The 18026-nt window shown below is 33.2% G+C and overlaps 1 protein-coding gene and 1 non-coding gene across 51 annotated transcripts in view; one reads left to right on the forward strand and one right to left on the reverse strand.

Annotated features, from left to right (window-relative positions):
* The window catches only part of SCAPER (S-phase cyclin A associated protein in the ER), a 521075-nt gene that overhangs the window by 282980 nt on the left and 220069 nt on the right, over positions 1–18026 (reverse strand).
* LOC111769674 (U6 spliceosomal RNA) lies at positions 9836–9941 on the forward strand. The gene has a single exon (XR_002802450.1). It is a non-coding gene; the product is annotated as a U6 spliceosomal RNA (small nuclear RNA).

Below are 18026 nucleotides of genomic sequence, written 5' to 3' on the forward strand. Positions count from 1 at the left end.
TTACTGCCTCTGGACTCTATATATGTTGTTCCCCTACCCAAGAATATTCTTCTCCTGGGTATTTGCACAGTCTCAGCTAAAATGAACATCCAACTTTAAGTAACATCCTCTATTATTTGCCATCTCCTTATTATATTTATTTTCCTTCATAGGACTCGCCTAACATTAAATATACATTTGCAATTTCCAGCACTAGAATATAAAATTCATGAGGGCAATGACTTTGTCTGTTTTGCTCACTGATGTTTCTGTGTCTGGTCCCGTGCCTGGCATATGGCAGGCATTCAATAAGTGTGTGTTAAATAAATGAATGAGAAGAGGGAAATGTAATAAAAGCTAATAATAGTATTTATGATCAAATGAGTGAAGATGGTCAAAAGGTGTAAACTTCCAGTTATAGGATAAATAGATGCTGGAGATATAATGTACAACATGGTGACTACAGCTAACAATACTGTATTGTATATTTGAAAGTTGCTAAGAAAGTAGATCTTAAAAGTCTTCATCACACAAAAAAAATTGTAACTATGTGTGGTGATGGATGATAACTAAACTTACTGTGGTAATCATTTTGCTATATATACACATATTTTGATATTATATATTGTACACCTGAAACTAATGCAATGTTATATGTTAATTACATCGCAATAAAAAACATGAGGGTTTATTATGTAACATACATTGAACTAAGCACTTTACATATAACCAATCATTTAGTACTTTGAATTATACTTAGAACGTACTTAGAAGGTATGTATTTTTATATTCCCATTTTAACCATGAGAAAACAGGTACAGAGCTAAATAACTTGCCCAAAGTTAGGTCAAAATCATGACTGAGCGACTTTGTACGTAGCAAAGTGACAGAGCCTAAATTTAAATCCAGGCAGTATGGTTAGGGTGTCTAACTCTAGACTACTACCTTTAGAGATATGGCTGGAAAATGAGTCTGGGCCATAGAATTTTGCTCATAATGAAACCTTTCAAATCATAAATCTACCAAAAAAAACAAAAGAAAAACTTTATAGTCAAAGAGAGAAAATATTCTCTCAAAAGCAGAAGCAATTATTTTCTTTGATAAACTAGGCCTGTTGTAAAGGAAAAAACCTTTATACCTTGGTACTAATCAAAAGTGACATAAGTCCATATACATATATATATATAAATGCAACTTGAAAAAATAATTCAGGTCTCAAATCAAATGAAAGCAACAATATAAATAAATAAGTAAAGATAGTCCTCTTACCAAATTTCCTATGTGAAATCACCATCTTACATTCGATTTAGTAGTTATTATGTGATCAGCAAAGGTCTAGATAAATTGCAAACAGTAGTTCCTATAATACTCACAACCCCATAGAATAGATGGCAATATGTTTACTTTTATAGATACTCAACAAAGGCTCGAAGAGGTTCAGTAGTCACAAAGCTCAAGGTCAAAATCACAACTGGCTGACTTCATAAGAACAGGCTTTTTCATTACTCCACATTCAACCCCCAACACTACTCATGCGGGCTGAGTGAGTCTGACATGTAATTTCCATCACCGTTCTAAGTGACATCTTCAATTTTGTGAAAGGTCCAATTATACTATTTTAAGTTGTATATAAACATCATTTACATATCTAACAGAATCCATTAAGAATCTTCATACACAAATGCAGGCAGTACATGGAAAAGTTTGGACTCTATCCAGAACTATCAAGAATCACATCTTTTGAAGACAATAAACATTTACTTACACATTCACACAAACACACACATGCATCATGCACTCACATTAACGTTAACTTTAAAAAAAAATCAAAACTAAAACCAAATGAGAATACATTTATACTTCTGTTTGACTTAATAGCAATTTTTTCTTAATACAAAATAAACACGTTAATTATAGAAAATATAAATAAAATTAAGAAGTAAAAATATACTATAATTCTAATACCTAAAAATAATTATTTGAGTATACTCTTCCAGACATTTTTATTTGCATATATATTTTTATAAAAATGGGATGTACCAGTTTTAATATTTTATAATCTTGCTTGTTTCATTTAATATTGCAAATATATCCCTACCATTAATTAATATTCTACAACATAATCCAGCGGCTGTAAGGTATTCCATTTCATAAGTGTACCTACTTTTACTAAATGCTTTATTGTTAGATATTTGGATAATTTTTTATTTTCAATATAATAAACACCAGTGCAACAAACATTCCTGTAGTTAAATTTTAAACATATAAGTCTATTATTCCCTTATGATCAAATCATAGAACTGAAATTCCTGGGTCACAGATTAGATATATTTTTAAGGCTTTTCATAAGTATTCCCAAAGTCAACAACCAAAATGGGAATTAATTTATGTTCCCACAGTGATATGCCAGTACCTAGTGTTTCTGTTTTGTTTGTAAATCTGTCAATTTGTTAGCTGAAAGACTGGTATTAGTATGCTTGACCATTTGTTTGTATTTTGTCTTTGTGGCTTAAAATGTGTTTCTTGTCCAGCTTTCTATAAACACATTTCAAATTTTTATATATTTGCTTCTAGTTGTTTGCATTTTCTTTTTACTTTTCGTGAGAGATTGTCTTTTGGTGATTAAAAAAAAACACATTTTTGGATGTGACATAGGATAATTAAGTGTCAACTTTCCACTAAAACTATGAAGACTTTATACAGGAAGAAGGTTTGAGATGGCTTCTGAAGATAGAAAGCATGTACAAAGGAGATTTTTCAACACTGAGGAGTGTTTGAGAAAATTACAGCATATTGCTATAAGGAAGTATTAGTCATTAAAATGCTTATAACAGAGGATTCTGAGAAGATGAAGGCAGTGATAGCACAGTTTTAGATTTTCTCTGAATCATCATATAAAATAGAAAGAACAATTAGATAGCAAAAGTAAAACCCATAGAAAATATGTACAACAAAACAAGGTGACAAGGTATCTCCAATTAACCCCCAAAAGTGGGTGAAGACAAACTACCAACAGATCAGCAAGGTTTCAGGGTCTTTGAAGGAGAAATCAGAGGGAAACAACAGAGTGAATAATGAACTTGAGAACTCTAAAAAGGGAATCAGTTTTCCCTCAAGAGTTCAATAGGCCAATTTGAGAACAGTATCTAAAACTGAAAGGCATTTGCCCACTCCAGCACCAGGTGAGTGACAGATGCCTGCATGAAAGAGGTACAAGCAGTCTGGCGAAGGCTAGCTCCTATGAACTCTCGAGACTGAGCCATGGGAAAAACAGCTGGAAAAGGAATTTAACTGAGCAAATCAGGAATAATATAGACAAAGGGGAAAAAATGCCTAGATAAAAGCAGAGCAGAGAAACAGAATTAGGAAATTTCAGAAAGCAAGTCACTATATTTTTCACAAAAACAGTAGAAGAGGGAGTTCTATGAAGTCAGAATAGCCACCTGGAATCATGACTCATTCTAAAAGTCTTATAAAACTAATTCCACGTGAAAATAATCAACATAAAAGTATCAAAATCAAAGGCCAAAACTATTAAAAGGAAAATAAGTAGGATATCAACACTATACACAATGAAAACATACCAAAAAACCATGCACAGAATAGATCAAAATGTAACCTTCTATATCAAAATAAGCCAAAATGAATAAAGATTGCTCGTCAAGCCATGCTGTGGCAGCATCCCATATACAAAATGGAGGAGGATTGGCAGAGATGTTAGCTCAGCAACAATCTTCCTCAAGCAAAAAAGAGGAAGATTGGCAACAGATGGTAGCTCAGGGTCAGTATTCCTTACCAAAAAAAAGAAAAAAAAGGATTTGGGAGTAGTGGATAGAACGCCAATAAGGCAGAATTCACCATGAGTTTACTGTCGTTAGGACTAAGTGATGAGTACAGGGAGATTTGTCATACTATCTGTTTACCATTATGTATGTTTGAAATTCTCCATAATAACCAGTTTAGAAAACAGTCATCTTGTAAGGAAAAATAATTTGTACATGTGAATTTTAAAATTCCATGTTTGGCTTGCCAAAAGAAGTAAATGAAATCACAATATTCGTATCTCTCAAGGATGTAGCAGCTGAACTTAAAATGAAATTAACACGTTTATGCACTATTTGAGTGCTGAAAGTGTGTACTGCAAGTTTGAAATCTATTTTAAGGACAGAAGGAGACAATCTCCTGCAAAAAAGTAGAAATAATAAGGAGGTGCTTTACTGAAAGAAGTAGTGATATATTTTTATTGATCCAATCATCTTCCTTACCTGGTCTTCTTATGTTGGAGACTATGGGACACGGCAAAAGTTAATTGGCAATTACAGAATGATGAGTAACATAAGCCCCCTAAGAAACAGTGTTGACCAAAAAGAGCCAAGCTCTACTTTATGGAGCCAGTTAGAGATGAAGGTTCTAATACTCTTTACCTAATTCCAGAGCCCAATCTGTCATGATAGGAAGTACATCAGCAGGATCCATCCACTAGCTGGTAGGTTCCAAAATTAATCTTGCTGCTCAAGGTCCAGCATCCAGGATACTTGAGCAATCCTTGGGCACCTGTGTACACAGGCAGGCAGTACTCCCTCTCTCCCTAATCTATCCTCAGCAGTAGTCCATTCCATAAAATTTGGTTCCTTAATTGTTTTTCCTCCCTACTCATTGTTCTAGATGCCTGCTATGATCTGAGCCCTGCTCTGAACTCTAGAACCTCATCTTTGGGCTCTAATCCTTGGTTTCATCCTTTCTTAAAACCCCAAGGAACTAGCTAGGATCAGAAAAACACAGTGATCTCATCTCTTTTACTTGAAACATTGCTTGCTTCAAGTTATCTATAGCTCTAACCATCCCCAAATGGTGCTTTTCAGATATTGGTATCTCTGTCTCTGTTCTATATGAACAACCAACTAGTCTCACAGCCCAATCTACTTAATATTTAATGAAATGCTCAGTAAAAAAACCCCAAAACTTTAAATAATTTTACTTTTGAAAAGTTATCATAAGGAAATAGAGAGGTACAAAAATATTTCTCTATATTCACTGCAGTGAGATTTACAACAAAATATCAGCAGTAGAAAATTGACTATATAAATTATGGCATTAAGATTAGATACTATACATATTTGATTAATTTTAAACAATAGTAATGATATTAAAAACATTCATCACATAATGGTAAATAATTCAGGATTCAAATCTATGCAATGCAGTTTATATGTTAATAAGTGTAAGATTTACATATTGATATATAAAGAGCAGGAAATAATTAGATCAAAATGTTAACAGTAGGTATTACTTTACTTTTTCTCAAATTTTCTACAATTAATATGTATTATTTTAATTATTGTAAAATTAATGCTAATGAGGAAATGCAAGGAAAAGCAAGCTCTTTAAAGATAAGAGGCTTGGTCTATATAAGGTTATAGTTGCAGGTTTATTTGTGCTGTAGGAGAATGAATATAACTGTGTAAAAACTCACTCATCTTTTTCTGTCTACTCACAATTCTAACTATTATGCCACAGACACAAGGAAAAGCAAAATATACTCTTTGAGACACAGTATCTATGATCTACTTAGTCATTTTCAAAATAACAATCAGTCAGGACCAAAAATCATCCCAAAGGCCCCTGGAACTCCTTTCTTCCCAATATAATTGATAAAACACAACTCCTACCCTCACAGAATACTGCTCAACGCAACTCCTACTTTTCTACTAACAAGTCAGAAATGAGTCTTAATTGGCCATTCTGACTATTTCATACTGTTAATTCTAAAAAAGCATTGATAGGAGACACTGTTTTTCCTTTAGGCATAGAAAAGCAGATGGATGCAGTCAAAACAGCACTGAACTTTGAGTCAAGATATTTATACCAGGATAAATTCCTCAACTCATGACTGAGTGACTTCTCTGTGTCTCAGTTTCCTTACTAAGAAAATAAAGGGATTAGACAATAAATTCTGAAGTCGTCCCTTTTCTAACATTCTAAATACCAACATAACAAGTCTAAAAGCTAGCTAATGATGGCTAATTCCATATACACGCGCAAATTAAGTCTCGTCTTTAAGTCACAATTGTGATTTAAACAATATCGCTACAATATGAAATACTAATAATCTATATAGGAAACATATTTATACAGACATGATCTCATCAAAGTTTATACCCTTCTTATTTTTTTAATTACTTTTCATGACATACTATCAGACTCCCCCTAAAGGTTCTCATAATTCCGTATTTTTTTAAAGAAACAAGAAAAATTTAAGCTATACATAGGTTCATGATCTTTGGGAAAGAATGCAGAAGTTCTAAAAATAGGATAGGCAGAAAAATACAAATGACACAATATAGGATTTTACCAAACTGCTATTTTTAGAGTTCTCTCAAGTGTTACTTCAGAATAAACACATTTCATAAAATGTGGTACATCAAAGGATATAATCCGCTTCCCATTATTTTAAAATATTATAATACAGAACTGAGAATTTTTAAGGATGTTATTCTTCCTAGATCAAAAGGGTTTAAATCGGTCTCCTTTGAAAAAAAGGACCAAAATTTCTTTACAATAATACAAATGTATTTTTATTTGAAAAGCAAAAGTGATTTTTATAGAAATCCAATGTCACACTCAAGAGGCTTATTTCTCTGGAGCCAAAAGTTTACTTTAAAGAGCAGGGTAGATGCCAAGTTACTAATCTAAATAAACGAGCAATTAAAGCAAGGGTTTTCACATTTTGTTTGGAAAAACATTTTTCTCTCAACCTCATCCTGTACTTTCTCAATTTCGGAATCTGAAATTCAATGATATTGGTCTATTCCAGAATAAATAATGTTTTTCCTTAAATTCCAATCTTTTAAACCTGTCTGGCACAATGACAAATAAGATAAATAGGAGGCATTTTACATTTCCTCACTGCCTTCTACAAAAACTGGGGAAAGGTGGAGGCCTTGAGGCTTGGAACTTGTTTCTCTTGTTTCTCTGGATGATGACAAGGGTAAGAAAAGTGAGGAGTGAGGAGAAAGTGGGAGAGTGGAGAGATGAAGGTATCCAGGAAGAGAAGAAGAAGGAAAATTAAGAGAAAAAGAGGCAGAAGCAGATGAAAGAAGGGAAGAAATAAAGGAATACTCATCTAAAAACAATACAGTATTTTTAGACAGCACTTTACCATATATTTTGAATACCACCCTCACAGAGATAGCATATTCAAAATAATAAATTACAGTTTAGCTCATTAACAATTTATTAACATTTAATTAATTCATTACTCACTATGTGCCAAGGGTTTCTGCTAGCTGCTTACGTTAAAGAGGTACAATTCTCTGGATGTCACAGTTTTACTCAGAATAAGACCAAAGAATCTGTAGTAAACTATTACTCTGATAGATATCACTCCTCTCTATAAAACTACTACAGTAGATTATCCTCTAGAAAGAGTTCAGAGGAAAGCTGATTTGTAATTACTGATATGTTGGATGGCATTAGCCACATCAAATAAAGTATCTACAGATATTATCCAAATACTATTCAAAAATAAAAGTACCACATACAAAAATTAGTTAATTTATATTTAAAAAGAGTATGTTTAGAGATTTGTGAAACTGTGAAATTTATCACAGAGACAGCATAAAAAGAAGAGACTGGCTCCCGTGACATTATCTGTGTTTTGCTGGCACCTGGACTGATGCAGAATACACAAGCATGTGCTGAAAAAATGCTTAAAAAAATAAAATAAAAAGTTTGAGAATTCCATTATATTTAAATAAAATTTAAAATTCTGTCAGTCAATTTGAGAAAATCTGAAATGTAACATCTTTTATCAAAACAATGCCCTCTGTGACAGTATCATTTTGAAAAACATATATGACAACGACAACTTTTAAAGCTTAATAGGCTATTTTAATTATATAAAAGATTCAACTCTGGCAGGATATCTTTCTGCAGGTATAGAATTCACTTGTTTTTATCTATTACAAACCATGTATTATTTTGTTTGAAGTGACAGATGAGAAAAACGAACCTAACAAAATACTGTGAAACAGACACCATGCAAAAGACAAAAGGCCATCTTCTGATAAGGATGATAGTCCACCATCTGTCCCCTTGCCATTCAGTGACAATTACAAATACTCCATCACTTTCCTGGTAGGTGGAGATGATAAATGAGATAAAGACTTCTGTTGCAGATTCTGATGTTCCTTTCTGATCTAATCTGAGCTTTAACAGATGACTCCAAAGAAAGCCCAGAATTCAACAAGCTTTTAATTTATCATGCTGTGAAGATGGAGAAAGGTCTGAGCTCAACACTGCAACATGGAATGGTTAAGTTGTATTGAACCAAGCCTTGTCATGAAACGTGTTTTCTCAGAATTCTCAGATTTCAAATACAGCAAGTTAGATTACTATCAGCTTTCATCCTTAGAAATCATTTCAATATTATCCCAGTGACAATATCACCATAGATCACAAATAACATCACAGTTTCAATACAAGATCAAAGGGATAATAATGCTCAGAAACAGAGACAGAACTCCTTAGTTGTGAGAGGCTTTCATGGCCCTGGGTGAGAAGGGCTTGAGGGAATCAGCAGATTCACATCCTACTCAATGGCACCAAAATAAACATTCCTTTTAAGTCTATTAACTTCTTTTAAATGTTTAAGAAAAGGATACATGCCAAAATATAAATACATAGGTTAAAATAAAAGGATAGAAAAGGATATACTACTCTAACACTAGATAAAAGAAAGGTGGAGTAGCTATACTAATAATATACAAGGTAGCAAAGAAAATTATTTGGACTAAAGAAGGTCATTCCATAACAATAAAGGGGTCAAGTAATCAAGAGGACATAATAATCATTAGCATTTATGCATCTAAGAACACAGCTTTAAACTACATGAAACAAAAACTGATTGAACGGCCAAGAGAAACTTACACATTCACAATTAAAATCAAAGATTTTTATATCCCTCTCTCAAAAATTGATAGAAAAAAAGTTGGCAGAAAATCAGCAAGGATATAGTTGATGAGGAAACTTTTTGAGGTGACAGATATGTTCACTATCTTTATCATGGGTATGGTTTCATGGATGTATGGATATGCTAAAACTTATTAAATTGTAAACTTAGAAATAAGTACAGCTTAATATATGACAGTTATACCTCAAAGCTCTTTAAAAAGAGCAACAAATTTCCAATTTGTATGAATTTAGGCACTACAATATTGCTTGGAAAAAAGTTAAGTACAAAAAGATTACATATTACTTTTTTATAGAGCAGAAAACAACTAAAATAAAAGTCTACTTTTTAGGAATAGATCTAGATGCAAAAATAAAACTATAAAGGGAACAGGAGAAAAAGGAGGGAAAAGGGAGGAGAAGAACATAAAGGACACATCAAGCAACACTAACCAAACCCAGGTTTGTAATATTAATACCATACAAAAATAATCTTGAAGGAGAGGGATGTTTCATATTCTTAAAAAGTAAAATTTATCAGTAAGATAAAAAATATGGCCATGATGATAAAACTTTGTGATATATACACAACAAAATTTGATTTTAAACATAGAAAAAGACATGAGTAAATAATAATAGCATATTGGCAGTCTTTCCATTCTTGAGAAAAGGATATTAATGAGCACAAAAAATAGGTAAAAAAAAAAACCTAAGAATATTTGTGTAACAATGAACACATCTGATCTAATATATATTATATGTACCCAAAGAGAGAAAATATATTCTTGTTAAAATTTTATAAAGTATTGAGCTATAAAGAAAACCAATAAACTCCCCAAAGTAGAACCTATATAGCCATAATCTCCGACCATAATGCAATAAAAGTTGAAATTAAAAACAAAGAATAGTGCTCATTTTGGCAGCACATATTTTAAAACTGAAGCAACGCACAGAAGATTAGTCTGGTCCCTATGCGAGATGGAAATCAAATCCATGAATCACTTCACACTTTTAAAAACACACATGCATTCATATTCATAAAACAAAACAAAAAGCACTGCCATCTATAACCTTGGAAATATTTTTTTGCTTTTCTTTTCTTTTCTCTTTTTTTTGGTGAGGAAGATTGGCCCTGAGCTAACATCTGTTGCCCATCTTCCTCTGTTTTTTTTCTCCCCAAAGCCCCAGTACATAGTTGTATATCCTAGTTGTAAGTCATTCTAGTTCTTCTATGTGGGATGCTGCCACAGCATGGCTTTATGAGCAGTGTGTAGGTCTGCGCCTAGGATCCAAACTGGCAAACCCTGGGCCACCAAGGCAGAACACACGAACTTAACCACTATGCCACCATACTAGCCCCGGAAATACCTTTTTAAAAAGGAAATAAAAACTGAAATTAAAAAAGTTTAAAGTTCACTGATTACTTAGAAATAAAAGAAGCCTGTAAGAAATGTTTAAGGCCAAAATGAAGAAAACTACTTTACTAAATGACACACACACAAGCACAAATGCAAGACATAAGTAGACAAATATGCTGCTGGATGGAAGGAAAAAATTAATATTTAAAAGATGCCAATTTAATCTATAATTTTAACAAAATCTCGAATCAAAATTCAAAGAAGATTTTCTTAGCTTAACAAGTTAATTGCAAAGATTACATACAAATTGAAAAGCAAAGGAATAGCCAAGGCGACTTTGAAAAAGAATAAAGGGAACAAACTTACCTTATTAGGAATGGAAGCAAGACTACAGCAAATAATATCTACCTAATTCTTAGAAAAAATAATTGTCAAGCTACAAATCTATACCCAGTGAAATATCTTTCACAAACAAAAGTACATATAAATAAAAACAGAATTTCCTACCAAGAGATTTTGACTAACCCGAGCGGTGACTACACAGATAGTTGTTTCATTAATATTCTACAAACAGTGTGTATCTATCTATTTATCTATCTCACAGACTCTTCTGTGTATATAATAAATTTCACTAAAATATTTAAAAGTAGAAAAAATATACCATGCAAACTCTAAATAAGTGAAACTTGGTCTATCTATATTGCTGTCAAACAAAATAGACTAAGAATATTTTTCAGAGTTAGAAAAAATATCCCAATTTGCTTTGTGAATCTATCATGAACTTGATGTTAAAATCCCAAAGCAACAGCAGAAAAAAAGGAAAACTATACACTTAGAGCATTACTCATCCTAAAAAGTCATTTCAGAGTAAAAGGCTAAATTCATTAGGAAGATATACAATTCCAAACTAGTATGCTCTTAATAACATAGCCCCAAAATAAAAAAAAGCAAGAATTGACAGAAGAAGAAATAAATCTATCATCATAGTGGAAGACTTTAACCCCTTCAATCAGTAATTCAAAAAAACAGCAGATAAAAATCAATATGGATACAGAAGATTGTAATATCATAATTAATACGTTTGATAGACTAGACAACTTGAAAACAGACATTCTCTAGAAGAATATCGAACATTTACAAAAACTGACCATGTACTATGCTATGCCATATTTCAAATGATTTCCAAGACTACATTCTCTGATCTTATTGCAATTAAGTTAGAAATCAATAGACATAACTCCTATGTTTGGAAATTTCAAATCAACTCATGGGGCAAAGAAAAAATTATGAAGGAAATTAGAAAAGATTTAGAAATGAATAATAATGAAAATACTTTGTTTCAGAGAGCCCTAGAAATTAGTACCTTTAAGTATTTACATTAGAAAAAAGGTTGAAAATTAATGAGCCATGCATTCATCTTAAGGAGTTAGAAAAAGAGTGGCAAAATAAACTCCAAGAATGAAGTAAACAGGAAATAATGAAACCAAGAGGTGACATTAATGAAATAGGAAACAAAGAAGCAATAGACAGAATCAAAAAAATCAAAACCAAATCCTTGGAAATACTAATAAAATAGACAAACTTCTGGCAAGAATGATCAAGAAAAAAAAAATAAAGGAACAAATAAAAAATGTTATAAATGGTAAGGAGATACAGCTAAAGTTCTATATAAAAATCATAGAATACTACGAAAAATTTTTGCCAAGACCTTTGAAAAGTTAAGAAGAAAACATATAATTTCCTAGAAAATGAAAACTTACCAAAACAGATGTAGTAAATCATACAAAATCAAAATGCACTCAAAGAAATAATTACTAATTTAAAATCTAACCAACCAATTAGGATGGCTACTATCAAAAAAACATAAAATAATAATGTTGGTGAGGACGTGGAGAAATTGGTACCAGCCGTGCACAGCTTTCTGTGTGTGAGAAGTAGTGCAGCTGTGGTGGAAAGCAGCATGATGTTTCTCAAAATACTAAAAACAGAATTACCATATGATCCAGAAATCTACTTCTGGATGGATATTAAAATAACTGAAAGCAAGTGCTTGAACACATATTTGTACACTCATGTCCAGAGCACCATTATTTGCAATAGCCAAAAGGTAGAAGCTACCCAACTGCCCATCAACAAATGAATAGATAAACAAAATATGGTATATACGTTCAATGGAATATTATTCAGCACTAAAAAGGAAGAAAAATCTGACATATGCTACAATATGGTTGAAACTGGAGGACATTATGCTTAGTGAAATAAGCCAGTCACAAAAGAACAAATACTGCATGATTCCACTTATGTGAGGTATGTGAGATAGTCAAATCCCAAGACAGAAAGTAGAATGGTGGTTGCCAGGGCCTGGGGAGAGAGAGAATGGGGAGTTATTGACTAAAGGTATAGAGTTTCAGTTTTGCAAGATGAAAAGACTTCTGTGGATGGATGTTGGTGATAGCTGCAGAACAATGTGAATGTACTTAACACTACTGAACTGTACATTTAAAAAGGGTTAAGATGGTAAATTTTAAGTTATACATATTTTACCAAAAGTAAAAAATAGAAAAAAAATTTTTGCAAAAAACACATACTAGGAAAATACAATTTTATAGACACATTAAGCAAAACCTTCAAAGAGGAAATTATTTCTATTTTATGCAACCTGTCCCAGAAATTAAGATAAAAAATACAGGAAAAACTAGCCAGCTGAAATTATGAAGCTAATATAATCTTGCAAAGAGAAAAATTAGGAAAATCCTAAATATTTGCAAAACAAATTCAATTATGTATTCTTAAATCATGACGAAATAAGTTTAGTATCAGAAAAGCCATTAATGTAATATATCACATTAAAAAGTTAAATGAAAAAAGCAACCTTTCCGTAAGATCCAGAAAACATTCAATGAAAATTAATACTTATTATTTTTAATATCTTACAAAACTAGGGATAGCAGGAACTTTCTTAACGTGATAAAAGCCATTTATAGAAATCTGTAAATTAATTAAAACTGCAAATCAGAAAAGAAACAGGGCAAAAAAAAAACCCAGTCAATTTCACTCATCTTAAAATGCCAAGTTACTGAACTAGCTATCTGTGTAAACCTAAATGTTACATATTGATTAACACAGATGAAAAGGTGGCAAGAGTCAACTATCCATGCCGCAATTTATCTGTTCTTGGGGCAATTCTACGATGCCAAAAAGTCAACATGGACTTAAGAATACATGCACCTACCTAACAAATCTCATCAAAGTGGTCCTAAATAGAATCCAGTATGTGGTCTCCTATAATGGCATCAAAAAATATTGCAACAATTAAAAGAATAAAGGAATAAGGCTGTAACTGGCCAAAATAACCAACTTCACTATGAAGGCCTTTTATGCATTCATTTATCTAATTTTAAACATGAATAAAAAACAATGGACAGGATGCAAAAGACTCCTGAGCAAGATGGACAGGTACACAATCTCCAGTGTTTTATTTCTTTAAATTTTTAATGCTTTTGCTTTTATCAAAGTTACCCATGCACAAAATTTACACAGTCAATGATTCTGCTCTCCCACTTCTTTTCACAATCCAGAGGCACTGATGTAAGCTGATAATTTTATCTTTTTTCTATATATTCTTTAATATATATTTGTACTGCTACATCTTCATTTTTCAGTTTTAGAATTATCTATTGACTTGTCACCATAAAACATAAGAATTTAGCTCTATTCCTTGAACCTGGCCTCAGCAGCTACACACTATATCCCTCATATCACTCCATCTTCCAAAATGGAGGGGAAAAAAAGTGTTATCTAATTATCAAGGTGGCAGAAGTATGGGGTTTACCACATTACTTTCTGATGTTGAAATACTTGATAATCTAAAAACAATTTTTTTTGAGAGAGAGAACCAAATTGTAGGATTGTGAAAATTCTGTTTTATAGCTTTGTGATTTTCCTGACACAATAGATATGCCTACTTCACTGATTCCGAGAGAGGCCAAATTGACAAAACAATTATTACTAAAATTCAGTAATTGTGATCAGAGATGGGCATTCCCTGCTCCTCTATAAATACCTACTTTGGAACTAAAACAATGGTCACTGTGTTTCAGATAAAGAACCTAATAAAGTCTTAATTAAAAGCATTTATAATCAATAGCTTATAAAGAAAAAATAGGATAATTATCTAAATTAGGCAGGTAAAATACTAAACTTGCCATCTACCCTCATCAGGGCAAGAGAGTTCTCACTCATAAACTCCTATAAATAAACCCACTTCTTTTATTCCTCATACATGAAGTTGTAATATTGTGGATTTCAAGATGAAGCACACATAAAATTTCTATATAAAGAAGTACATGTTGCAAAACTTTGAGAGCATATTGAAGTAGAAGCAGCTTGAGTTATATAAATTTGCCTCACTGTAACCCTGTTTCTGATCCTTGATGATCCAACTGAAAGAGAGCAGCTGTGAAATAATCATCAGAGTTGCTCCAGTCTTTTAATACCATGCAAGGCCACAATTCTACTACTCCTCACAATTGACACATAAGAGCCAGAAGAGAAAGTATCAGTCTCCACTTGGTGGATGTATAAAAGTAGCCACAATTCTAGTCATTCTAAACGACCATAATCTGGAATAAGAGTTTAAGGTTTTATGTCTTTAATGTTTAGATATATAATTAACTTCATAAAGGCAATGTGTGTCAGCTACAAATAACTGCCAAAAACATACTATAAATTTTAACATTTAAAATAGCTAGAAACACTCCATTCTAATCCCTAAATAAACAGATGCCAAAATAAAAAAAAAGGACTAATTATTCTAAGTAACCCGCATAATTAAGCAACTACCATAACGCAAATAAAAAGCAGCATATATTACAGCATATATGGTCCAAGGATTCATGCAGAGAAATATGGTTGAAACAGCTTTTCACATTTGTTTAGTTTAATAGTATTATGAGACCTGTGTAGAAGTCACAGAATAAAGTTTTATTAAAAACTAAACAGCTGAAGTTTCTAAACTGTAGGTATTTGTTACCAATGAAAAATTGTATTTAACAACAAAGCAACTGTTTAAAACAAGAGATTCACAGAAGAGAACTTTATGTAGTTGTAATTTACTGATCCAATGACACAGACCCAGCAAAAACCTGAAGAAAATTATAGTTCTTTAGCTTTCTCATCCTGAATCATTGATTAGTGATCAGTATCTTCAAAACAGAGTGTTTAGCAAGAGAAAACTAATACAGAAAAGAGACTGTGATTATTAGCAGTGAAACAGCAATGGTCATATAACATCTAAAAAGTATGAAAAAAAGGTCTAACTGGACTAGTATTCCAAAATTATTAATGTGATTATCTGTTTTATATTTCTTAGCACATAGCCTTTTCCCAACTTAATCCAACTAACAGGTGAGGAAAATTTGTTCTAAAATAAATATAATAAAAAAACACTCAATAATAATCAACTTCAGAAATGCAAAACAGATATAAACAACAAGACAGTAGGTTAATAAGCCAAGCCAATATCCTGAGATTTAATAAATTTATTTACCTTGCCCTTTAGGATGTCAATAATCAAGACTGGAGGATTCAAATGAACAGCATTTATTCCACGGTATGGAGAAATTTCCCTTTTCTACCCTTAAGTCTTAGTTACTTTGTGAGAATAGGGAGGTTGGAGATGTTAAACTAAATTTTATTTCTTTCCAGCCAAAAAAAATTTGGAGATGGAAGGAGGAAATTAAAAAAAAAAAAAAAAAGTATGTCCGAAGGGAGACAGGCACATTAACTGAGAGTAATGCCAAAAGTGTTATTTTGATTCTCAAAAGAAACTGCCTCTCCAGCTGCCCCTGCCACTAAACAGGGTGTGGTCCATTAATATGGCCATGCTATATCCTCAGAAGGAAGCCCTGTGGTTCAGTTTTTCCAAGATGCCCTTAGTTCTTATGCAGTGTGAACCCTGTGATAAAGCCAGTAGGCCTGGCAAGGGCCAGAATGGAGATTATGTCAAAGACTCAGAGGTATGTAGGTAGAGAAGACTGAGGGATGGCCTGGTCAGGAAGAGGTAAATAAATGACTGATGTTCCACTGGAACATTGTGCAAGTGGAAAGAACAGATCAATAGTTCACTAACCACTCTTCAGGACTGGTGGACCACAGAAAACAAAGTGTACAGGTAAACAAGGGACTCACACTTGAAATCAGAAAAGACTATAGAATACATCATGAAGTAAGATGCCAATTTTGCCTCCTAACATGGGGTCATGTAAGCCACACTCTTCTTCCAATAAATACAGGTGCCATCTTAAGAAGATGAGCAAGTGGATGTGAACCAAGGATTGTTATTTAAAAGAAGCTGGAACTGTTTAAATTACTTAAACAAGAGGAACTGTTTAAATTATTGTAACAAACTAAGGTGTAAAGCAAACTGGTGGAGTAACGTCAACACCATGGGGGAGGGAGCTATTTCCAAAAACTCTCCTCTCTTAAGATACAACAAAAAAGGATATTCATGTTATAACAGAGAACATCCACACAACACAAAAGACGTCTGAGAGACCCATGCAGCCATATGTTGGAAGGTGGAGGTGCTGGAGTCCTACCCCAAGGAAGTGGAACAAGAGAAAGCTTCTCTTCCTCCCCAAAGGACAGCAGCCCAGGGATTGCACAAAGCCTCCAAGAAGAAAGCGAGGAGGGAGTGGTGGCCCTCTGGAGGAACACCATAGATCTCTGAGGTCACTCACAGCCCAGGGGAAAGCCCCATACAGAGATGACAAGTGATCAGGGGGTGTCTTCATGAGGCCAACACCCCAGGAAAGCAGACAGTGAGGGCACAGCAAGAAGTCTCCAAGATAGCACAGGAGAAAGAAAGCATCCCTACCCCCAGCCTGGTGCCCCAGCCCAGCACCTGGGAGCTGTCCCATGGATCCCAGTGGGCTCATAATACACAGTTCATAACCTCCAACCAGTCACGAAAGGTGAAAGTGGTGAACAAATACTACCGCAATGCATAAGCACAAATCCATGGCAGCTAGTACTATGAAGATATATATTAAATCTCCAGACCAAAATGAAAATGATAAGTACCCAAAAATCAATACTCCAGAGACAGAGGTCTATAACCCAAATGACAGAGAATTCAAAATATCTACCATTAAGAAATGCAAGGAGTTAAAAGAGATTCCAGATATACAATTCAATGATTTCAAGAGCTAATTGACAAAACAGATTGAAACTTTAAAGAAGAACCAGTCAGAAATATCGGAGATGAAAAACACAATCAGTGAGATAAAGTAGAATATAGATTCCCTGAACAACAGAGCTGATAGCATGGAGGAATGAATCAGCAACAATGAAGACAGAAATACAAAAATACATCAGACGGAGGAGGGAGAACTAAGACTAAAACCAGGTGAAGAAAGTCTCTGAGAAATATCCAACTGAAATTAGGAAAGGCAACATAAAGATTATAGGTATTCCAGAGAGAAAAGAGAAGGAGAATGGAGCAGAAGGCTTGTTCAAAGAAATAATAGCAGAGAACTTCCACAGCCTAGGGAAGTGCATGGAAATCCAGGTGAAATAGGCCACCTGATCTCCTAACTGTGCCAATATAAAAAGACCTATGGAGGAGTGACTTCAGCATCATGGTGGACTGAGCTTTCCTAGTAATCTCTCCCTTCCACCATACAATGAAAAGGACATTCATACTCCAACAGAGGACATCCAAACACAACACAGAAAACG

This window comes from Equus caballus, chromosome 1 (genome assembly GCF_041296265.1).
Source record: "Equus caballus isolate H_3958 breed thoroughbred chromosome 1, TB-T2T, whole genome shotgun sequence".
Taxonomy (NCBI): Eukaryota; Metazoa; Chordata; class Mammalia; order Perissodactyla; family Equidae; genus Equus; species Equus caballus.